The 25717-nt window shown below is 41.7% G+C and overlaps 1 long non-coding RNA gene across 1 annotated transcript in view; it reads left to right on the forward strand.

Annotated features, from left to right (window-relative positions):
* Positions 1–23623: 23623 nt before the first annotated feature.
* LOC111562215 overlaps positions 23624–25717 on the forward strand; it is a 31052-nt gene continuing 28958 nt past the window's right edge. Inside the window, exon 1 of the long non-coding RNA XR_002745249.2 lies at positions 23624–23934. This is a non-coding gene — a long non-coding RNA (uncharacterized LOC111562215). The remainder of the gene's footprint in view (positions 23935–25717) is intronic.

Genomic DNA, 25717 nt, shown 5'->3' on the forward strand with positions numbered 1-25717 from the left:
GCTTTGGTGGGAAAGAAAACCAACAGGGTTTTCCAGGTATGCCAGCTGTCTCCATCGCAGGACTCTTCTCTGCACTAGCTGCTTCACTAGTTTTCTTTTTTCTTTCTTTCTTTCTTCTTTCTTTCTTTCTTTCTTTCTTTCTTTCTTTCTTTCTTTCTTCTCTTTCTTTCTTTCTTTCTTTCTTTCTTTCTTTCTTTCTTTCTTTCTTTCCCTTTCTTTCTTTCTTTTTTTAATATAATTTATTGTCAAATTGGTTTCCATACAACACCCAGTGCTCATCCCAACAAGTGCCCTCCTCCCTGCCCATCACCTACTTTCCCCTCTTCCCCACCTCCCATCTACCCTCAGTTTGTTCTCAGTCCTTAAGAGTCTCTTATGGTTTGCCTCCCTCCCTCTCTGTAACAACCCCCCCCCCCATGGTCTTCTGTTAACATTTCTCAAGATCCACATATAGGTGCTTCACTGTTTTGCAATTTTCGTTTTGTTGGAAGCACCTTATTTGCTTTTGTGTGATGGATCTCTGGGTGGGAGGTGATCAGGTGGTATAATGGGTCCTTCAATGCCCCACTCAGATCTGCCCTACCATTTGGCATACCTGTCCCCCAGATGCTGCGGGGCTGGTTTACGATCACTTCTAGCCTCCACTTCTCTAGAGAATTGCCTTTGGTCAATCAGGGTCTGCATTGGGGACAGCTGACTTGGGACAGGTAGGGAGCTGACAAATACCCTCTATTGGGCAGAATTCAGCTCCCATACAGAGGTATTATCTTTTGGAGTTCTGCAACAAGTTTCATAATTTTTACCCATACAGTTTGCCTTGAATCTCTGGACTCTTTTCCTCCAAAAAGTCCGATGACTATTTTTTCAAAATGTTTTATGAAAATGTTTTGTTAAAGTGACTCATATGGACCAGAGAAAGCCTTAAAAACCACTTAAACTCATTTAATTCAGGGTCATTTCTCGTGTTTGCATATTTCCAAGTTTTAATGCTTTTCTATTTCAAATCAATTACTTTCTATTCAGTCTTTAAGCACACATATTTCAGAGTTATAACAGAAGAATAGCTACGAATAACTACTCTGCTTCCTTCTTTAATTTTGCCGCACCCCCATCTGCCTTCCATCTCCTTTGCTGAAAAGTTCTTTGTCTCCATCACCATAATTTCACAGTTAGCTTTCTCTCGCCAGCCTGCACATCCAGCTGTTAAAGTCTTCAGTGGTGGAGCCACCTCCCTGGGCCTGCTTTTCTGATGCAACACTTCCATGCCTGCCCTGACTTTTCTCCTTTGAAGCCATATGTAGGTACGAAATCCAAAATTTCTAAGTTGATTCTTGAATAGAACTACCGTCATCATTTCATGACCTGGAAATGTTTGAGCAATCCTGCAATTTTTCACAAGTGGAGATTCTATCACCATACAATTTAATGGTGTTTGAATTTTCCTATCTTTCTCTTTTTATCTCCATCACAGCTGCCCCATCACTTACTGTTCATATTATTGCAAGAGCCTCTGAGTCGAGCTGCTCGCCTGCCTTCCCGCCCACATCAATCCATCCTCTTTAGGACTGCTAAAATAATCTTCCTAAACCTCATCATGGCACATGCATGCTCAAAAACTCTCCCCTGATTCCACTGCCTGTAGAAGACCATCTTGAAAACTCTTCAGATAAATCTGGCAAACCCCAGACATTGTAGGACTGACATAAGTATATAAATGAGATTTCTGGCTTACCTTCCTTCTTTTCACACCCTCGACTCCATGCCACAACAAGGGGCCAAGGAGACCCTTGGCCCTGTGGACACCATCCAGCCTACAATCAAATTCTGCCCATAACCCTCTGTCCTCCACCTGCAATAGTTACCCTTGGCCATTCTTGGATCTATCCAATGGGGTATCCATCAAATGCTACTGATTAAGTTAAAATATACAGTGCAATTGGTTGAATGTCTTTTAAGTCCCTTTTCATCTATAATTTCTTCCTCCATCTCCTTTCTACTCTTTGCAATTTTGTTTTTACCAAAAAATAAAAAACTCATAGGATTTTTGTCTCATAGGTTTTCTCACAGTCTGGACCTAGCTGAATGAACCCCATGCTGCTCTTTTAACATGCTGCTCTATCCCTTGTATTTCCTGTCATTGCTGAGAATGGAAACTCCCTCAGAGTCAGATTTTATATTTTTGGCAAAACTACTTCTCTAGCAAACCCCCCAAATCTCAGTGGCTTACTAGGACTAACACTATTTATTCTTCCCCAGGTTTGCCGGTCAGCTCTCCTGTCCTCAAGGCTGTGCATTACGTCCAGGTTTCCTGACACATCTTTTCACCTTCTCACTCTGGCTCTCAGAATGAGGAAGCAGCCACTACCTGATGCTGATGCTCACTGTTTCCATGGTAAAGGACAGAAGCTCAAGAAGGGTGGAGCCAAATCACACATTTGCTTCTGTTTGGGGATAGCATATGTCAGGTTTGCTCACATTCCATTATTCAAAGGCAGCCTCATGGCCAAGCTCAAAGTCAGTGGAGCATTCCAGGAAATCACAACTAGCTTGGAGAAGAAATGAATAATTACAAACAAATCAATGTTCCATAGTTTGTTTTGTTTGATTTTGTTTGTTTGTTCTTTGGAGATGTTAGGGTCACTAAATCATAAGAGCTATAAAATGGTGCCATTCTAGTGCTACCATTTTTCTACTTTTATGAGCTTCTTTATTAATTGTCCCTTCCCTTTATTAACTGTTTATCTAAAGATATAATTTGTAAAGGAAAGATCAGATAAATACTTGATACTTTCTCTCAAATAGCTTATTATCAAAATAAAGCTCATTTTCTGGTATCTTTCAAGGTAACCCATGAGCTCTTTGTAGTTGGAGGGGTATCGCTGTGAACTCATGGATTTACACATGTGTGATGCATTTCAGTCTAGCAAAGTTATCTTTATGGGTGTTATCCTTGTTAAATGATCACATTGTTGATGGGAGCCTGTCCCTGTTCCTGAAGCCCTTTGGATGTTGCCACAGTGTTCTTGCACACTTTCTTTGCTTTCTGGTGTGTGAGGTTTCAGGCTCATCTTGTTTATTTTCTGCCTTAGACCTGAAATCTGACATTCCTCCAAGAAACTCTTTTCTTTTATTGGAAAATGGTATTTAGAGTCTATAATCTTGGTGCTAGAAGTGTTCTTTGCTTCTGGGTTAGTCATTGTTTCTAGGCCTTTTCAGTGTACAGATTTTTTTTTTAATTTAGATAAAATATCTCAATGGTTTTAGATAAAAACACATTGTGAATTCACATCAATACTTCAAATTAATTGTGCCTAATCTCTCATATACCCCAAATCTGATCGATTCAAACAGTTAGCATGTAATATGACAAAACACTGAATGCAATTTGATGGTATTATTACAAATTATTTAGACGTGATAATGTTACTGTAATTACATTTCTAGAAAAATCCCATGTCTTCTGGGGATACATGCATTCAGAAATATTTATAGATAAAATTTCATACTATATGGAATTTGCTTCAGGAGAGTCCAAGGGTTGGGTGGGAGGAGTGGATGAGAGAAAACTGGCCATATGTTGTTAATTGTTGAATCTGGGTGATGGATAAATGGAAATTCATTATTCTACCTTCTCTACATTTTATATGTTTGAAATTTTTAATAATACTTTTTTTAAGTTTATTTATTTTGAGTGAGAGAGAGAGAATGTGAGCATGAGGGGGGGGGGTGAGGGGAGAGAGAGAGAGAGAGAGAGAGAGAGAGAGAATGAATCCCAAGCAGGCTCCACACTGTCACAGAGCCTGATGTGGGACTCAGTCTCACGACTGTGAGATCATGACCTGAGTCAGAATCAAGAGTCAGACTCTTAACTGACTGAGCCACCCAGGCACCTTATTTTAATAATACTTTTTTATTTTTAAAAACAATTTTTTAATGTTTTATTTATTTTTGAGACAGGGAGAGACAGAGCATGAACAGGGGAAGGTCAGAGAGAGGGAGACACAGAATCTGAAACAGGCTCAAGGCTCTGATCTGTCAGCACAGAGCCCGACGCGGGGCTCGAACTCACGGACCGTGAGATCGTGACCTGAGCCGAAGTCGGCCGCTCAACCGACTGAGCCACCCAGGCGCCCCAATAATACTTTTTTAAGAAGATACACTAGAAGAATATTTAATGACATGGGACAATGTTCACATTATATAATTCAGTGGAAAGTTAGGTTTGTTACTTTTGTAAAACGAGCCCAAATTTGTAGAAGGAAAAAAAAAACTTAAGAAATATACATGTATATGTTCTTGAGCTGCAAGGCCTTACCCTAAATGATGAATGGTCCTCTCTCTGTTATAGAGTTTCATTTTTGTCTTTGTGTTTTTCTGTATATTCTAATTTTTCAACATGAACATATATTACTTTCATAATCAGACAAAAAGATAAATGTTATTGACTAAGTGACTTTAAAACAATGAATACTTCACCACTTCCTGTTTGTATGCTTTTATGATAATAGCATCTCCCACTTTCAAGCTATTACCAAATGCTGTTATACTGCAGCTGCCTGGAAGCCTGTGCATTCTTGTCACCACCTGTCATTTTCCTCCAAGTTGAATCTTCCCTGTGTCCGGCAGCCCTCATCTTTCTTCCACTGCTCAATGTCCACAGTCATGAAAGTCAGGACCTTAACTCAGAGTAGAAAAGGATACAACTTTACTTCTCCCTGCTCTATGTTTTTCCTCTGTTCCTTTTCTGGCTTATTTCTTTTCTGAGACTCTATTTTTTTAGAGTAGTTTTAGAGTGGCAGGAAAATTGGGAGGAAGGTACAGAGACTTCCCATATACTGTCCCTGTACGCTGTCTCCACACATGCATAGCCTCCCCATCCATTATCAACAACCCCCCCATCCGACCAGTACGTTTGTTACAACTGACGAACCTACATTTGACACTATACATCATAATCACTCGAAGCCCATAGTTTGTCTTAGGGTTCACTCTTGGTGTTGTATATTCTGTGAGCTTGGACAAAAGTGTAATGACACATATCCATTGTAGGGAAATGTTAAAAAGAAAAGCCCGGGCCCAAGATGGTGTCACTTAGGTGAAGTGACCAAACTGGAGCTTAATACCCAACCTAATTATAGTTCCGACCTCTCCAAGTAATGTAGTCTTAACTTCCTGCTCAGCACCAATAAGGCAGTCAGTGTAGGGGCCAAGAGCAGGCTGCTCTAAGATGGGCCACTTTGACATGAAGATTATTTTGAGTTAAAAAGCAGTTAAAACCCAGCAGATTCAGGAAAAGCTCTTTACCTTCTCTCACAACTGCCTAAAAGAATTCAGAGGACTTGCTTCAGGTAGATAGCAATCACCATGGATCTCCACATGATGATAATATCTAGGTGGGATAGAGAGGAACCTGGCAAGGCCTGTTTGAGCAAAGTCCTCTATGCCCCATTGTTTCTGAGTGGCCCAGCAAACATGTTTACCAAATATTTACCCTTCCATCTTCCTGTGAATGATCTTCCTTTCCTTTGAAGCCCCAGACCCCTCCTTTTTCTCCTTTACTCTGAATGGCAAGGAAACCTCAATTGCCTGACTGCCTGTGGGCCTCAATAATCTTAGAAGCCCTGGTATGTACAATATTAAACTTGATTTTCTCCTGTTAATCTGTCTCTTGTCAATTTAATTCTTAAACCAGCTAAAAGAAACTTGAAGGGTAGAGTAAGATTTTTTTTCTCTCCAAATATGGTCATTACAGTACTGCACAGAGTATTATCACTGGATTAAAAATCCTTTGTACTTTTCCCATTCCTCCCTCTGCCCACACTCCCCTCCCCCACTGCCCTCAACCTCTGGCAAGCCCTGGTCTTTTCATGGTTTCCACAGTTTTGCCTTTTCTGGAACGCCATATAGTTGGAATCATATGGAATATAGCATTCTCAGATTGGTTTCTTTCATTTAGCAATTTGCCTTCAAGTTTCCTTCATGTCTTTCGATCACAAACTTATTTTTTTTAGCATTGAATAATATCCTATTGTTTGGCTTAATTTTTGTCATCTCTAGTTTTCTGTTTGATGTCTTATAATTTTTATTCATAATATTAGTAACAATACATGGCATTTATAGAGCTTTTGCTTTTTCCAGGCACTTGGCTAATTATTTGGCATACATTAATTTATTTAGTCCTCAAAACAGCCTTAGGATTTATTAATGACTTCTAATCTTTACAAATCTGAAATATAGCAATTTCTATCCATGCTGACTAGGTGCAGCTGGGAGACTTTATAAAACATGTCCAGCCATACTTCAAGCAGAGTTGGTCCACATTCATGTCTGTCTAGGTCCAAAGTTCAGGGTTTTCCCACTCTGCCCTGCTGCCTTCTTTTAAAAAGAAAAGAAAAAAAGGGGAAAAGCCTCTCAAATTATCCTAAAGCAGAGATCTGCAAAATCTTATACAGGATTTAAAAAGGGATTGTGTTGGGGCACCTGGGTGGCTCAGTCGGTTAAGCATCTGACTCCGGCTCAGGTCATGATCTCGCGGTCCGTGAGTTCGAGCCCCGCATCAGGCTCTGTGCTGACAGCTCAGAGCCTGGAGCCTGTTTCAGATTCTGTGTCTCCCTCTCTCTCTGACCCTCCCCCATTCATGCTGTCTCTCCCTGTCTCAAAAATAAATAAACGTTAAAAAAAACTTTTAAAAAGATAATAAATAAATAAATAAATAAAGGGATTGTGTTGTATTTGCTTAATTATTCTGTGTCCTATGTGAACTTCACATCACCCCTATAAACTCACTTTGTGGTCTTTGGCTTCATTGTGATAAATGTAAAATTCAGAATTTGGGGTTAAATGGTTTTCTAAGGAAGGATGCAGCGAAGCAAGCATGCTCTGTGCAGAAGAGCCAGAGTGAGTATCAAGAGGGAGGAAAGAATCAGAAAGAGAAAAGAATTACAAACCCCACAAATAAGGAAACCCTGGAGTCCTGGGGCTGTGCCCGTCTCAGGGCTTGTAAAAGCAAGCAAAAGAACTGAACAAAGTATATCCGTTTCAAGGAAATGTCTGCACATCAACTTTAACATCCTGAGTAATGTCAGCTTTGGCATAGTGTTACTTAATGAAAACATGTTCTCCCAGGTTGTAAAACATCAGAAAGTCCCTAAAACATAAAGCATGTCTTTAAGAAATTAAAACCAAAACTGAACAGTCTTTCTTATGGAGGGCCCTCCGCCAAAAAATTGAGTGTATCTTTGGTCTTTTCCAATTTGCCCTTTGGGGCGTCTGCCTCCATTTCCCCATCTGATGGCAGAATACTGCTATGGTCTCAGTCCTGTAGGACTATTTGTGGCCACCCCCTCTGCAGCCCCTTCCCTTGGATGGATGGAGCCTGCTGGGTGAAAGCATTTTTCTTCCCATGGCATCATACCTCTCCTTCCTTCACAGACTAATTTGGTGCCCTTGGGACCCTGCTGCCACACTGCATCGAGTGGGAATGTGACAAGCCACGGGGATTTTGTCAGCAAGTTACCTTTCCCAGGAATGTATTTGCATTTTTACAGGAGTCTTGGGGAGAAGATGCCTCAAACCGGAGGAAGGGTTTTAATCATGGAAATTTCAGACCTTGGGAGAAACTAAAAGAGGTAATGTTCTGGGGTAGATATAGCCTCATGCACTCATCAAATCACACTGTATATAAAGCATGGACAAGTGGACACCAACTCTTTAAACAGTAACACTTTTCGCACTGCTGTCTGTGGACATTTTTATTACATTGAAAGAGCTGAGAGATGGATAGGGCAGTAGGGTAAAGCGGGAAAGGAAAGAGAGGAAGAGGATATTAACAAAAAATAGTACAACACCAGAAGTGCACGGAGAGGAAATGACTTCTAAGTAGTCGGGGCGGGGAGGGCAGAGGGAGGGCTTTTAGGTTGAATTCACCCAGGGAGTTTTTCTCTCCTCACCAAAAGCTAGGAGAGTCCACATTCCACCAAAGCAGGGAAAGTGGGAAAAGCCAATTCCAGGAAGCTATGAGCAGAAATTTTGAAGAACTTGAGAAAAGACCTTACTCCAAAGACATAAAAATTGACCACATCTTTGCAGTAGCACAAAGAAAAAGCTGGATATAGTGGAACACAGCCGGAAAAACAAAAACAAATACAAACAAATAAAAACCTAGGCTTGAAAATTGTGAACTGTGAACAAATGCAGGTACGTTCTCTGAAATGTAACTCATCCTTTTTATAAAGACCAGACTCATTTGGCATGAATTGTGATGGAACATTGGAAAATATGGACAAGAACAGCATTGAGAGAAGGATCAGAGGACAGTGTAGAATGAGACTTCAAACTAAAGCTGGAAGCAAGTCGGACCCTGAAGGCACTTTTTGCTAATTACTTTTTCTTAGTAGTGGTATTTACTGAGTCTTTACTATGTTTACAACTTAATTCCATTTCACGACACTTAGAGGTAGGTATAATTTTTATCCAATTTTACAGATAAATCCTTTTTGACTAAGGAAGAGATGAGATAATTAAATTTGACTAGAGTCATGTAGCTAGTTAGTCACAGAGCTAGGACTCAAAACCCAGGGAGTCTTGGATCCAGGGCCGGGGCTTCACTACCATGTGATGTTGGTACACTTCCAGTTGGAGAAATCCCACCACCATGGGCCAGCTTGGAAGCAAAGCCAATCCAAAGTTTCATAATTCTGCTTGTTCAAGTTCAACTTATATTCCATATATCAATTTATCAGCGGTGGAAAACAGAACCATATCCTAGTGTCCTAAGTCCAAAGCATAGAAATACAAGACTGATTATGTACCCCTTCCCCTCCTCCTTAGAAATCTCTTTCCCAAAGGGACATGAACGTCTTTAGTGCTAGCCCAGCCCCTCCTGTGAGTGGTTGTACTATTCCTTCCTTGTCCCATTTCCTTTGTCCATTTACATAAAACTTTAATGTTGCCATTCCTCCTGGGAATGCAAAATCTATCCAGTCCCTCCATTACCTCCTCCTGGGATATCCTCCCTACTCTACTTTGCTCAAGACCAATGACTCATTTCTTGAATACATTCCTATGATATTTCTACTGGCCTCTACAAAAGGGCCAGTAGCCTTTCAGGAAGCTAAATTATTAAGCAATGTTGACAAGAAGCTGAAGGAGAAGGGTTTACGGTCTCCTTCAAATCTTTGGAAGGCCAGGTCCTTTCTAACAGGAAGCATCAGAGGTACACCAAAGATACAACTCTGTGTTATTCATAGCTTGTTGTTCATTTAGCGAAACATGTGGATTTCCATTTCATTGCTCTGGTTCAATAACTCTTAGTTTTCTTTTTTGTTGTTTTTGTGGAGTTTCAGGGAAAAGAGCATCTTTAGATATCACAAGGTATACAGAGAGAAGTAGTTAAGCCGGATTGGCCACCTTTTCCCCCACTGCTGTCCCCTCCAACCATGGTTCACAATAAAAATTCTGGTGCCCTGGGTGTGCAGGGAACATGAACTGTAGCACCCCTTCCCTGGAGTGGTGCCTAAACAAGGCTGAGTCCTAGTTAGAGAATCTGCTGCTTACTCTGTCTGGCAAAGGTAAGGCAGAGCAGACCCTCCAACTCGGAGCCGCTTTCACACTTCCGCATCAGCGAGAAATTGTGACGATCAACTCAGGTGATGGTGTTCTGGCTGAGGGGACCTGCTTGTCCCTTTGAGTCTTGAAAGGGTGGAGAATCCGAGCCTGGCCTGCAGAACCAACCGCCCCAACTTGCCCGCAGGTGTGGGGACAGAAACAGCACTGTCGTCCGATTTCAAATGACACAACTGAATGATGTTTCTCTTGGCTTCCATATATAAAGGCTGGTGTCCAGGGCCAACTGTGGGCCAAACAGAGGTGAGGGAAGTCTTTCCGTCCTGAGATTTCCAGTATTCTCTTCTAATCCCATTTTACTCTTTTCCCACACCAAATCCCTCAAGCCTTCTCTTTGTTCTTTACTGTATCCATATCTTAACTCCAAAAGAATCTGAAACCTATTCACCATATAGTGAAAGTGGCTGGTAATAGAGCAAAACTCTTGGGTTTGTTGCCGTTATTATTGTTTGTTTTTGTTTTTGTTTTTGTTTTTGTTTCTACTGAAGGCTGTGACTCTCAGGCTGGCTAAAAAAGGCAAATTCTGGGGTTGCAGATCTTCTGACTATTTGGAAATTGGGTCTTTGCTGATGTAATCCAGTCGAGATAAGGTCATCATGGAGTCGGAAAAGCCCTGCCTGATGTGACCGCTCCTTCGACAAAGAGGAGAAGATATGCAGAGACACACGCAGACAGATGCGTGAAGAAACAGGGGGCGAGTGCCCTGTGATGTCGAGGCAGAGACCAGAGTGATGTGTCCGCAAGACCAGGAATGCTCAGGGTTGCCCACAAACACCAGAAGCTAGAAGTCACAGGGAAGGATTTTCCTCTACAGTTTTCAGAGGGAGGGTAGTCCTGCTGACAATCTGCTTTCAGACTTCTAGTCTCCAGAACCGTGAGACGATAAATGTCTGTTGTTTTAAGCCACCCAGTTTGTGGTACTTGGTTATGGCAGCCCTAGGACACGAATACACTCTCCCCAAGCAAACTATCCCCTCCCCACTCACATGTAGGCAGTCGCCTCCCCCACTGCTAGCCTTGCTGGTGATTCAGTCCTAGCAGTTTATCTTCATTGCTGCCTCATTCCCAGGACTGGCCTCTGGCACAGCATGGCATCCATGACCTTGGGTTCCTTCCTGACGTTCCAGAGGAAGATGAATAGGATGTGGACCTATTTGGGCACTTTGGGGATTAAACCAAGGGTCCATCAGCTGGGAGGGAAATCAGAAGAGAAGCCAAGTAAAGGTCTGACTTTAATCCGAAATTGTCTGTTTCTCTGTGAGAAAATGGCCTTTCTGCCTCTAGCAGGGCCCTGCCAGGGTGTCACATGCCTGCAAATTCTCTGTGGTCTCAGTCTTCATTACAGTGAAGTCTGCATTTCCTCTGGGATGTGTGCAATTTGTCACAGAGGTCGCTGACTTTCCTTGCAGAGGGAGACAAGGACGAGGGAGAGGAGCGGAGATTGCAGCAGGGCTCACTCTAACCTTCTCCAGGTCCAAACAAGCTATACACATTAAAAGGGGTTCTTGTAGAAGAGAGGATCACAGTGATTATTCCAGAATGCCTGTGGTCTGTCTCATCTCACTTCACTCTCCGACACTCTGGCTCTTGAAGTATGCAGCTGTACAATGTCCCTGCAAGAATAATTGTCACGGAAACTATCATTTATCAATTGCCATACATTTTACACCTATCATTTTGTATCCTCACAGTAACTCTGCAAGGCAGACACAACCCCTATTTTACAGGTTAGGCTCAAAGAGACTATAGAATTTGCTCCAGCTCACAGAGCTGTGAGTGGCTAAAGCAGCAATCAAGGGCAGACAAGACTGGCTCTCCACTAGACGGCACCACCTGTCCAGAGAGTCAAGCACACCTTTGGCTGGACTAGCCTCTGGCCTCAGAATTCTCTGGTGGTCACTTGACCTGGAGTTAGGATAGCTACCCCGAGGCTTAGCCCTTTCTTTAAATTGCTTGTAGCCTTCATACCATATGATTTCACTCCTATGTGGAATTTAAGAAATGAAACAGATGAACATAGGGGAAGGGAAGGAAAAATAAGACAAAAACAGAGAGCGAAGCAAACTGTAAGAGACTCTTAAATCCAGAGAACAAACTGAGGGTTGCTGGAGGGGAGGTGGGTGAGGGGATGGGCTAAATGGGCAATGGGTATGAAAGACGGCACTTGTTGGGATGAACACTGGGTGTTGTATGTAAGTGATGAATCACTAAATTCTCCTGAAATCATTATTATCCTATATGTTAACTAACTTGGATTTAAATAAAATCTTGGAAAAATAAATAAAGTGCTTATAGCCATTTTCTCAGTAATCTTTCTTTCTTCTTTCTTCTTTCTTTCTTTCTTTCTTTCTTTCTTTCTTTCTTTCTTCTTTCTCTTTCTTTCTTTCTTTCTTTTCCTTCCTTCCTTCCTTCCTTCCTTCCTTCCTTCCTTCCTTCCTTCCTTTTAGAAATATGACATAGGGGCACCTGGGTGGCTCAGTCAGTTGAGCATCCGGCTTCGGCTTAGGTCATGATCTCATGGTTTGTGGGTTCAAGCCCTGCATCGGGCTCTGTGCTGACAGCTTAGAGCCTGGAGCCTGCTTTAGATTCTGTGTCTCCCTCTCTGCTCCTCCCCCGCTCATCCTCTGTCTCTCTCTCTCCTTCAAAAATAAGTAAAAACATTAAAAAAAATTTTTTAAAGAAATATATACACAGGAAAAAAAAAAGTAAATACATTAAAACTCTCCCAGGTCAAGCAGAAACAAAAAAATTTCCCTGATCACCTCATGATCAGTTGTACCTCATTAAAACCCGACTTACATTTTGGGGTGCCTGTGTGGCTCAGTGGGTTAAGTGTCCAACTCTTGGTTTTGGCTTAGGTCATGATCTCACAGGTTCATGAGTTCAAGCCTTGCATCGGACTCTGCGATAGCAGCAAGGAGCCTGCTTGGGATTCTCTATCTCCTCTCTCTCTGCCCCTCCTCCACTTGCACTCAAAATAAACAAAACTTAAAAAAAAAAAAAAAACAACTTGCATTTTCTTTTGGAAGCCCTTGTGTTTGGTGTCCTCTCCATATAGATTGCCCAAAGCATTTGCACACATCCACATAATTTTGTGAATGTAGGGGAGCAGAGCGGTGCACCCCACTTCTCTAATGTTTGAGGGCCTCTAGTGAAGGAGAAAGTTTGTCTTCCTTCTGAATTTCTAAAAAATATTTGATCAACACTTTAGGCTTTTGCATATGTATTCCTAATTTGTGAGCTTGAACAGGCAATTAAGCATGTGTGAGACTTGTAAATTTTGGTTCCAGATAAAAGGGAGAAAGTTAAATCAAGGGGATTAGACAAACTGGGTTATTTAATTTTACAAGTGGTATTTAAGACTTCTCATATGAACTTTACTTGTAGAGATGGCTCTGACGGGAGGTTCTCTGTCTCCCCAGAGGCTATAACTCAGGAAAATGACCCTCTATTGTTGTGCACAATTTCGGCTAGTCATGAAATAGAGCAGTGGTCAAGAAACTTCTTGTATAAAGAGCCAGAGAAATATTTCTTTAGCCTTTGCAACTGCATGTACTCAAGTCTGCCATTTGAGCGTGAAAGTAGCCATCAATAATGCACAAATGGATGAATGGCTGTGTTCTAATAAAATCTTATTTACAAAAAAATCGTGGGTTTAGCCTGTGGGCTATAGTTTTCTGACCACTGGTACAGAGCAACCAGACGAGAAAGTTATATAAACGATGGAAGAGTTGGCTGAGAAGTTCCATCACAGAAGGTTTTAAAACGAGAGTGGGTAGTCACGTGTTTGAGTTGACTTACACATGTTAATTCCTCCATTCGGCACCACTGTCCGAACTTTGCTTTAGGGAGTTCTGCATACCACACACATTACACAGTTCTTACATATAATGTTATATATTGGTGCCTCAACTTGAACAATCTTACATTCAGTGTTATCACAGGGCTACCAATTACAGTAAGCTTCCTTCCTCATGAATACCATTCAATCATGTAGAGAAATGTTTCTCTACATATCATGTCCTATGTCCTCGAAACAAAGATGGCATCTGTGGGAGGGACATGTGTGAAGGACATGGTAGCCACAGAGTAGGGGAGAATTTGAGCCTTGTGAGCAGTTGGGTAGGAGAAAATGCAAATGTATTAACTTGCCAAATCTTTTCTTCTAGATAGTGTCTTATAGCTCTGGAAAGGAAGTGCTTGAAAAAACACAATGAGATATGTCAGATGGACACAGGAGCTAACTGAAAGAACTCCCAATAGCCAACACTGGAGTAATTTGACCACCAAAATACATCATATAGTGTTGGGTTAAAACCCTAAGTATAAAATAAATACTGATGAGTCCACATTGGTATAAGTAAATAATTGAATATGTAAATAAATAAATAAATGCAAATTTCCCAAATAGAAGTATTCTAAATAATTTATTCAGATATTTTACCTGAGGGAGGAGAGTATTTTTCCCCAACTTTCAAGGGTGGGTTGTGCATAGTGACTTCCTTCCAAAGAATACACTATGAGAAGGAGAAGAAAAGAGTACATGTGCAGTGGACAAACATAACCTTCGCCATGTGATCAAGGTTAAGTCATGTTGATAACCTGTACTCTTGATGTGATGTGATGAGAATGGCACTTTACTTCTGTGGTCTGTTCCCCAAAACCCACAACTCAAGTCTAATCTTGTGAAAGATACCAAACTTCAAGTGGGAGACATTCTATAAAGTCATAAGCCAATATTCCCCCCAGACTGTCAAGGTCATCTAAAGCAAGCAAAGTCTGAGAAACTGAAACAGTCTAGGGGAATCTAAGGAGACATGACAACTACATTTAATGTGGTATCCTGGATAGGACAGAGGGTCGGCTGAGGAGGACATTAGGCAAAAAGAAAGGAAATCAGAATACAGGGTGAACTTTAGCTAATAATAATGTATCAATATTGGTCTATTAGTTGTAACAAATGTGCCATACTAATGTAAGGTGTTAACAATAGAGGAAACTGGGTATGTGCTATTTAGGAACTCTCTGTACTGTCTCTGCAACATTTCTATAAATCGAAACACTATTATAAAATAAAATGTTTATTTTATTAAAAAAAATTTTTTTTTCAACGTTTATTTATTTTTGGGACAGAGAGAGACAGAGCATGAACCGGGGAGGGGCAGAGAGAGAGGGAGACACAGAATCGGAAACAGGCTCCAGGCTCTGAGCCATCAGCCCGGAGCCTGACGCGGGGCTCGAACTCACGGACCGCGAGATCGTGACCTGGCTGAAGTCGGACGCTTAACCGACTGCGCCACCCAGGCGCCCCAAAATGTTTATTTTAAAAAAAATGAGCAACAGATTTGAACAGATTCTTTGCCAAATAAGACATACATGTAACTAATAAGTGCAATCCTCAACACCATTATTTATCAGGAAATGCAAATTAAAACCACAATGGGACACCACTATACTTTCCCCAGAGAGGTTAAAATTATAAAGACGGACAAAAACAAGTGTTGACAATGATGGAGGAACTGGAGTTTTTATACACTTCTGGTGGGATGAAAAATTACATAACTACTTTGGAAGATTTTGGCTGCTTTATACCATGATATGTACACTATCATATGATCCAGTCACACTCCTAGGTATTTACCTACGAAAAATTAGGATATATATCCAGACTTGTACATGGGCCCACCAGGGTGGCTCAGTCAGTTAAGCATCGGACTTCTGCTCAGGTCTGATCTCACCGTTTGCGAGTTCGAGCCTTGCATCAGACACTATGCTGACAGCTCAGAGTCTGGAGCCTGCTTCGGATTCTGTGTCTCCCTCTCTGTCTGACCCTCCCCTGCTCATACTCTGTGTGTGTCTCTCTCTCTCAAAAATAAATAAACATTAAAAAATTTTAAAAAAGACTTGTCTATGGATGTTTATATAGCAGTATTATTTGTAGTAACTCAAAACTGGAAACCCAAATATCTATCAAGTGAATGGATAGTAAGTTGTGATATATCCATGTAACAGAACACTATTTACCGGTGAAAAGAAAAAAAAAAAAACACAGTAATACCATGGATGAATCTCAGACACATTATGCTTAGACAGGCACAAAAAAAGTACATGCCGAATTATACCACTTATATGAAATTCTAACAAATCTCAAGGAATAAAAAGCAAATCAGCCGTTGCCAAGATGAAGAATTGACTTTAAAGAGGCAAGAGGAGACTTTTTGGACATATGAAAATGTTCTACATCTTGAGTGTGCTAATTGCATGAGGGGAGGCATTTGTTAATATTTATCCAAATCTATATTTACAATGAAGCGTTTTATCTTATGTACATATACTTTAATAATTTTTTCTGAATAGAGGGAGTCCTGGCAGGAATTCTGATGGTGCTCTTCTGAGGTCCTGTAGCAATGACAAGTTGACTTCTCCTGCTCTATTACCCTTCCACCATCCTATCCCATCCATACGACAACCGTCACCACCCCAGGGAGCAAGGGAGCTACTTAATATGTCTTTGTGGATTGAGGGTTCCTGCTCTTCAGGTGATTTCAGAAGGCAGAGGCTCTGTGGAGTAATCTATGCCAGTGGGGCTCGAAGAGATTTTGTAGTGTGCCTGGAAGAGAGAGGAGGAAGGGGGCACACCTTTCTCAGTTCTCTGCGACTCTCAGAAGGCACAGGAAAAGACCACAATGCCTGATGGAAACACAGATTAGCACACAGGAGTAAAGCCTTTTGCTGGGGGTCAAGGGAACACACAGCCGTCCTCTATGAGCAAGGAGTGCTCCCTGAGGAGATTGGTGTGAGACAAAATGTGTTCTCAGGAAACCGCACGTATCATTTATACTGAGACTCCCGAGCAGCAGATGCCACAAAAATTAAGTGACATCAGATTGGGACCAGGTCATCTGCTCACCACTCACGCTCTCAGGCAAACACAAAAAGAGGATTTCTCTTTCTTCTCTGCTATGCTCAGAGTTGGAGATAGTCGGGTAGACCGTGTTAATTCAGAGACAGGAAGCTTGAAACTATGAACAGTGACAGCTAATAATATTGAATTTTTACAGAACATTCAACCGAAAGGGCCTAAGACTTTAATAACCAGGTTAGATTATAAAAATCAACAGACTAGACTAAGGTTTAAACAAGAATAGGCAAAAAGAAAGATGGATGCTCTGGGTGTATGGGAAGATAAAGAAGTTTTGAGAACATGGCAAGCTTCATTTAAAAAATATTTGCATTGGTACACCTCAGTCCAATTGTTATATTTGTATATGAATAGTATTTTTATAATATACCATTTTGTACCTGCTATTTTCACTGGGCTGTATATCAGGAACATTTGTTCCTGTGATTATATAGTCTTATACAACATAATTTTTAGTGTCTATGCTGCACTCCTTCATATAAATGTACATATTTTACTTAACTAGTAGCTTATTGTTGGACATTAAGGCTCTCCCAGTTTTCCAGGGTTATAAATAAATTTGATGAAGAATCTTGCACATGTATCTTTTCACACATCTCTAATTATTTCCACAAAATAAATTCACAGTTAAGGAATTGCTGGGACATAGAATATTCACATAGAATCTTCACATTTTAAGGCTTTTAACACCCTTTAGAAGGTTCATACCAATTTGTACTTCCTTTAGAATTTAACCATTTTTAAAAGCTATTTTTCTATTTATCCGTACTTCTATTCTGGCTCAATGATGATCCAAGCTGGCTAAAAGAAATGGTCATAAACCTATCTTCCTTTCATTATTATGTCATATTTAGGATGAATTCAGTGCTAGTAAAATTAGCAACACTAGCAGCATTGGCGTTTACCCTCAGTTTAACACAAAAATGACCATGTCCACATAATGATAGTAATAGCAATGACGTTAACCTTTACTGAGAGATTATTATACAGCAGGCAGCATTTACATTACTTTACCGCTACTAATAGTCCTAAGAGGTAATAAGTACTATTATTCCTTCCATTTTAAAAAAGAGGAAATTCTGTCATAAGAAAGGTAAGTGCTTTGATCAATGCATTTTCTCTGTATTGATATGTATCAACGTAACCTGGGCTGTTTTAGTATCTCTGCACATTGTATTTCTGTTAATTTGCAACAGATCTTACAGAGTTTATTTTCTCTACGACAGATTAAACACTGACCCATGGAGAAACTTCTGCTCTGAACATGAAATATTGTGCTTTCAGTCTCGGAGCCCTCTGGGGCAACATCCTATAGACTGTCCCTCGCGTCATCTTGAAAGTGGGAGTAGATTACGGCTCTAATTCCCAAGCACAGTGTTGTGACATACTGTTCCAGTCAGTTGTGAAGTTTGCCACAGGCAATTTGTTACAAGTAAGAACGTTCTGTGATTTGCAAACAGGGTACTTCTCAGGTAAACTGGAGGGGATGTAAGATTATCCTTGTACTAAGGTCACCCATGTTCCCACCCATTCCAATGTGCTTTCAGAGAGGGACAGAAGCAGGAGAGGAAGAGGAAGGCAGGAAATCCCCAGACCATTTTATCTGTATCCCGGGAGTGGATAGCACATGCCTATGTGGGGTTTCTGCAGGACAAGCATTGGGAACCACAGCTCCAGACTTAAAGAATAAAAAGGGGTGGTAATTCAAGTGACTGAAGAGTGGGGAAGGTGTTTTTGTCTAAATACAACAGAAAAAAGTTTTTAAACATTTTCAGTCCCAGTCTTCCTTCCTTAATTAGCATTAAGACGCCGAATTGATTTCCCTACCAAAAACAGTCAAGACAAGTGTGCACAGCAGGGAGAGGTGGCGAAAGCACCCCGTTTATGCTTGAGCATGTCAGGGGCTACCGAGCTGGCCAGGAAAAGAATAGAACCTCCTGAAAACCTTGTGGTTAAAGAAATGTTTTCTCATCAATGAACAGCTTGCCAAGGCCAGATAAGCAGCATGAAAAGCAGGGGGAAAAATGCTTCTATTTGTTTATTCGGAGAGTTGTTCTTAAAAATTCATTTGCTTATGACTTCCAGAAGGAAATTGGCATGCCTGGCTCGTATCTGGATGGGAAAAGTCTGCTTACACACTGTTGAGTTGTCCTTTTCCTTTGCACCTTGCGTTATGAATGTTCTTGCTTGCTGGTGAGCAGTTAAGAGTCCCTGTCTCCTAATGAGGTCAAGGCCATGGACCATAAACCTAATTAGGACAGTTAACTGGATTTCATAGTTACAAACTGGATGCCTACTGCCAGACAGACATCCCTCAATTTAATGCCTCTGTTCAGGGCCAGCAAAAGCCCCACATCTACTGGAGAAATAACTCAAAGCAGTGTCATTTCAGTGTGTATGTTGGTGGGCAAATTCCAAATAACTGATTTTTCAAAGAATAAGCTTTTTTTTTTTTTCCTACTGAAGGGCAGGCAGCCTGATTAAAGTATTCCCAACTCTCAAGCTCTTCCTGTTGTTTATATGGCTGGCCCTCCCTGCTTTTACATGCATTTTGCCCCAAATGACTTTTGTTGGAAATTAATATCAAAGGAGCATCTTTCCATTAGGCAACAATCTTCTGATTTTGAGGTGGTCTTTTTTTATATGGGATGAATTTTCTTTAATGCTTTTGCTTTTTTCTCTTGATAAAAGTCACATATAGGTTCAGTTGGCTAAGCGTCCAACTCTTGATTTCGGTTCAGGTCATGATCTCACGGTCTTGAGCTAGAGTGAGCCCGTGTCAGGCTCTACACTGAGCGTGGGGACTGCTTAAGATTCTCTCCCTCTCCCTCTGCCCCTCTGTCGCTCACATGTGCATATGCATGCTCTCTCTCGCTCTTAAAAAAATCACATACATGCAATGTAGAAATAATTAAAAATGCAGACAAGGGGCGCCTGGGTGGCGCAGTCGGTTAAGCGTCCGACTTCAGCCAGGTCACGATCTCGTGGTCCGGGAGTTCGAGCCCAGCGTCGGGCTCTGGGCTGATGGCTCGGAGCCTGGAGCCTGTTTCTGATTCTGTGTCTCCCTCTCTCTCTGCCCCTCCCCCGTTCATGCTCTGTCTCTCTCTGTCCCAAAAATAAATAAACGTTGAAAAAAAAAATGCAGACAAGTATAAATTTAAAAATTAAACCTCCTTTAGTCAACATGGGAAGAATTGTTTCAAGGGGCTGTGACTGAATACTAAAGGAGTGTTTAGCATTTAAGTGAATTGATTAAACTACGGATAGTTCTCTGATTAAACTCTATATTGTAGGAACGATTCATAACTATTTCCTCATGCCATTGTTTTTACCCCGCTGTTTATTTGAGAAATCATTATGGCTATTTGCTCTTGCATAAATGTCAATCTCTGCTGAGAAATGCCATCAGATGCTTTTCTGAAAATCACAGTTTGGAATGCAGTCTTCTTTAGAAAATTACTGACATTAAATATTACTGTCCTTGTAATAGAGACTGTGATAATTCTGGAAATTAAATATTTCAGAAGGACGTTGTGTAAATATAAACAATAGTATTTACTGCTTGAAAGCATTATGCTATACACCTTAAACGTACACAGCTCTGCATGTCAATTATAGCTCAATAAAATTGGGGGAACAAGATTTATAAACACATAAATATTTGCCACCTGAAGAGATTAAAAGGAATCAGTCATCTTAACCCAACTCCTCTATTTTCTGAATGATGGAACTGAGGCTGAGAAATGATTGGTGATTTTCCCAGGGTCAAATCAGAGTGACTTAATAATTCCTCAGAGGAGACTTCAGGGCTTTTTTGGTCTACCATATTGTTCAAGAATACAATGAACATAGTTTTCTTTGCAGTGATGAAAATGTTTTGGGTATAGACAGAGGAAGTAGTTACACAACAATTTAAATGAACTCAATGCCACTGGATTGTACACTTTAAAATGGTCAATTTTATGTTATGTAAGTTTCACCATAATAAAAATATCTTTAAAAAAATAAAAGGAAATAGAGAATTTGAGCAGTGAGGACTATTTATACCTAACACCTAAGATTCATAATTATTAAATACCCCCACTAATCATAACTGTGAAAATCTTTATTTCAAAATGGTGTGATAGATGGATTTAAACCATTTTCATCTTCCTTGTTTTAAATTGGTAGTAGCAACTTTAATCATATTTCTACTCCTGATAAGTCCAAGTTGTTGGTCAATTGATTGCATCTCACATTTCCACACACAATAGGAAAAAAAACAGACACATCCATGACTCTAAAGCAGAAGGGCTTCTTTGGCATAAGATAATGATTTTCAGTTCCGGTCCAATTCTAACATTTTCAAATAAAGGAAGACAAGAAAATAGAATGGGGAAGGAGAGGAACAGCTAGTGTTTACTTCATTAACTTAACAGAACTCTGTAGGTAAAAGGTCTGTGCATAGCAGGTGATCCATTCTTCCTTTATAATTGGGAGCCTCCCACAAAGGCGAGAGTGCATCCTACCAGCACTCTGAAGGAAGGAAATAATCTATCCATCTCTTCTGACACAGGGAAGAATGATCTGTTGCCAGGAGCTGGTATTTCAGGCAGCACTGCCTGGCCAGATGCCAAACTCTGAGGTGGGAAGTTGGGGTTCTTGATCTGGAGAATTGCAGAATGGTAGGAAGACTCTGGGACAGGCATTTCTCATGGAATTTGGATGGAAGTGTAACAACAGTCCAGAAATCTCCTTATGAAGAGGCTTGTGTGTCTAAGAGAAAGTCTTAACTGCTGAAAGTAAGAGCCACATAGGAAAGAATCAGAAGACCTATTTTTTTCCCCTGTTCACTTACAGATTTGCTGTGTGATCTTGGACAAGTCACTTCATCTCTCTGTCTTTAGTTTCCTAATGGGTGTTAATGTGATCTTTTCTAACTCGGATGCTCCATGATTCTCCTCATATGTGGGCCTGTGAACCGCAGGGCTGCTGACTAGCCCTGCAGATCCTTTTCCAGCCAAGAGTTGCTGCTGGTTGGTTCTTCTGGTTCCTTTGGAGCTCATGCACTCCCAGTTTTATAACAAAGCAAAAACATATATGACGGCCTCCTTGTTTTCTTATTCGATTTTACTCACAATGATATTAATACTTATCTTTTTGACTGTGGAGGTAACAACAAAAAGGTCATTTCCATGAGGAAGTGACCAACCACCCAAAGCTTCCTTTTGAAGTCTCCTTTCTGTCTGGATGGACAGCAGCCTTTACTCTTCACATAAGAAAGACTCGTTAAGCCAATAGTTGGCCCAGCTTGCTCCTCTTTTAGGGTCTGTTGGATGTGTTAAGGATGCCTCATTCAATTCGGTGCCTCAAGCCAGACACTGGGAGAGGTGTCTGACCCCTCGCTATTCCTCAGTTCTCCTGAGGGATCCAGCCATCACGAAACTCGCAAATAGGTCATACACTTCTCTCTGTCTTCAATATGGCAGCCCTCATCCAAGTTGCTGTCATCTCTCCCCTGAGCTACTGTACTAACTTCCTGATGGCGTCCCCATGCCCATGCCCTTGTCCTATCTCCCACCCATTCTTCCCATCACAAAGTAATCTTCCTAAAATGTAAATCAAATCACTTTACTCTCAAGCTTAAAACTCATCAAGGGGTCTTTCTTCCTTCCCATGGCACTTAAGATGATGTCTGAAATCCTCACTCGGGTTTACAAGACCCTCTGTGAGCTCTACAGAGTTCTCTCCCATTCATCACCAGCTCCTCCTCAAAGCCTTCCCTGTCTGTCTGTGGTGTGCTCATTCCCATCCTCTGCCTGGCTAATTCCTGCTCTCCACGTAGCTCCGTGCTGGAATGTCATTTCCTCAGACAGGCCTGCCTTATCTTCCCCTCCCCAAATAAATCATGTCCCTTTTACAATCATCGCAAATCACAATTATGGGTTTTATTGTTCACTTATTTATGACCTCCTCTCTCAGGAGTTCCCATGAGGTGATGCACCATGTCTATATTCTTCCTTATAGTATCCCAGTGCCCACCACTATGGCCTGGCCACTGGAAGCAAATACTTGCTGAATGACTGGCCAAGTGAGGGCCCTTTATGAAAGTTTCCTTTTTCTGGTCACTTTATTTCCAGCTTATAAGCTACTGTCAGGAACAACGCTTCAGATGAGAATTTCTTTGTACATTTTTCACTTTTTCAAGAGCTCACCCTACGAAGAGGCTTTTGGTTTGGCCTAGCTGCCTACTTGAGAATTGCCATCCTGTATTCACACATGGCCTCCTGTGCTTAGAGATGCAGAAAGTTTAAGACTTTGCCAGTAATAGGCATGTCTTCAAGGCATGTAGCATGGTGATCAAGAGTGAGGGCTCTGTGGTCACTCACTATTGAGGCTGCTCTTTTCTAGCTACCTGACTTCACCTCAATTTCTTCAACTGTAGAATGGGGATAATAACAGAAGTTAACTGATTGGTTGTCTTAAGGATTTAATGAGGCAACAAATGTAAAATGGTTAGTAGAATGCCTGACACAAACATCAGCTTCTATTGATATGTTTCAGCTTCTCCTGATATGTTTCACTCAACCCCAGAAGGAAAGTCCAAATGCAGAGTTCTAGGTCTGGGGAATTTATGGGGAGGCATCTTTTCCAGTCTTCTGTTTCCCTTCTTAACCACATATAGGTTGCCCTACAATAGTTTGTGGTCCCAAAAGGTGGCGACAAAAATGTAGATAAGCTTCACTTTCCACACTATTCATTTGAAGTCATAAGCAGATCTGAAATTTCCAAGCTAGCAGTCAGTATAAAACTGCTGATGACCATTATTTATATACCTTGGCCAGATGAATCATGTTTGCAATAACTAATAAAATTTTAAAGGCATGCCACTCTTTCCTAGAGAGTGTTGGTCCCCTGGCATTTGGTGACAGTTCAATACTGAGACCCTGGAGGTGGTCAATAGGTGACACTAACCTAAACAGAAGCCTCAGCACACCCGGTGGCAGGGTACCAAGAGGAATTTAACATTCCACTCCTACCGCCCTCCTCCGCTTCCCGGCTTCCGCAAAGTGGTTTTAAAATCAGAAGCACATCCCTAGCGCTCTGTGTAGGTGGTGACGTGGGAGGGGGTGAAATGCAACCTTTATTTTCCTAACTGCCTGTCATCCAATTCCCCGTTTCCCTCTGACTTGCATGAGTGATGAGGTCATCCCGGCGCAGAAAAATCAAACTCCTATTTTTCAGACCCAATAAAGGCCGGCATTGTGTGTCTGCGTAAACACAGGCCAGACGGGCAGGGCGGCGGGGACACGAGTGGCCCGCCCTCTGGCGGTCGCAGGAGACGATGGTGCCCCGAGCTCCACCGCCCCGAACAACGGCAGGGAGGCGGAGAGGGTGCGTGCTAAAATGTAAGTTAAAATTAGATCAATAGTCAGCTTGGCTCTCTCAATCAATGCTTCGCAGGGCGAGCGTACAACCAGCTATTTATACGCTAAACCCGGCATTATCTTCCTCTTTTAGGACGCACAGATCCATTACTGCGCGCCGTAGGGGAGAGGATGCTGCAGGGAGCTGATGCATGCCTCATTTCAGCCCCGCGGGCTCCGGGAGGCTGCATCCGGCCAGCGGGTGCACGAGATGGGGAGTGGGAACATACCTCCTGCCCCGGTGGCCCCACGGCTCTCTACAGTATTCCTTCCCTGGCCTGCCCCGCAACGACTCACTCCCATCCATTCCTTACCTCCACGGAATCCCTAGGGTTTACACTGGGAGTTGCGGGGCGGGGGATGGGGGGTGGCGCTCACACCAAGGGACTGCATTACGCAGTCTTCGCTCAGACAGTTGTTGCTGTAAATAGCTGCACCCTCCCTCCACCCCCGTCCAAGCACGGAAGGGAATGGGTTTACAGCAACCTGTCTGATTGCATTGTATTTCAGGCCTTGGTGAGATGGACTTGTGCTCCATCCAGCCCCTGACGCGCTAAGATAACTGGGCATTCCCAGTCCCGTTGCCCCAGTGGGTGGAAGTTATCTCCCTTACATGAAGCAATGTCCACATCTGGTGTTTGTGTTGATGTTGGGAAACTTTGCAGTTTTCAAAAGATGCTACAGAAAAAAAGCGGGGGGTGGGGGGTGGGGGGGGCACAATCTGATATAGCACAACCACCTCAGAAACACAAGATCAAATCGTATTTCCGGGGAAAAATGTAGGCATTCTAGTCTTAGATATGTATACAGCATGTTTTATATTATATATAGCATATAGTTTTTCTTAATTGTTGCTCTTCTCTTTTTTTGCAATTCTTTAATAAGCATGTACTACCCTTAAAAAGCCAAAGAACTTTAATAGTAGCTTACATGTACATTAGGTATATTTATAGAATTAATTTATTGTTTGACATAAAAGGATTTCGAACTAAAGATAGACACTGAGGCCTTCTTTTAGAAACAACCTTTTTCCTCTTCAAATTCTTGTTGGCTTACCGCCAAAATATATCCTGCATCTGTCCCTCTCCCCACATCTAGCTGGCTTCTAGCTTACTTACAAGTCACTATTGCTTATCCTTCACCTGGATTGCAAAAATAGCATCTCTTCTGGTCTTCCTGGATTCCCTCTCTCTTCGATGCAGCCTACCCACTCCACATAGCAACCAGATTGCTCTTTTTAAAATGTAAATCAGATCACATCTCCTTTCTTTCTTGGCTTCCTTGGCTCCCCACTGTGCTTCACTTAGATCCCCCCAGTTCTTTACACAAGAGCAAAATGTGGTCTGGCCCCATCCACCCTTGCTGGGCTCTCAGCTCACTCACTTCCTCACATTTTGTCAGAGCACGCTTTCACATGGTGCCTTCTTTCCGAGCCTTGCGCCCACAGACTCCGGGCTCTTGTGCTTCATGCATGCTAGGGGGAATTCTCTCTCAGAAGCTCTCCTCCAAGCTGCCTCGGTGTCATACTGGCCTCAGCTCAGATAACAGAAACCTTAGCTGACCGCTGCTCATTCAGAACTCATTATCACGTTACCCTATTTTATTTGCAGCACAGCAGTTAACTCAGATTGGTTTGTTTATCCTGTGGGTTATGAGATTATTCTCCCTTTTTGCACATTAGAATGTAAGCCCCATGAAAACCAGTTATTTAAAAAAATGTTCTTCTCTACTGTTTTGTTGGGTTCTAGAACAGTGCCTGGCCCAC

The sequence above is a fragment of the Felis catus genome, chromosome C2, assembly GCF_018350175.1.
Source record: "Felis catus isolate Fca126 chromosome C2, F.catus_Fca126_mat1.0, whole genome shotgun sequence".
Lineage (NCBI taxonomy): Eukaryota > Metazoa > Chordata > Mammalia > Carnivora > Felidae > Felis > Felis catus.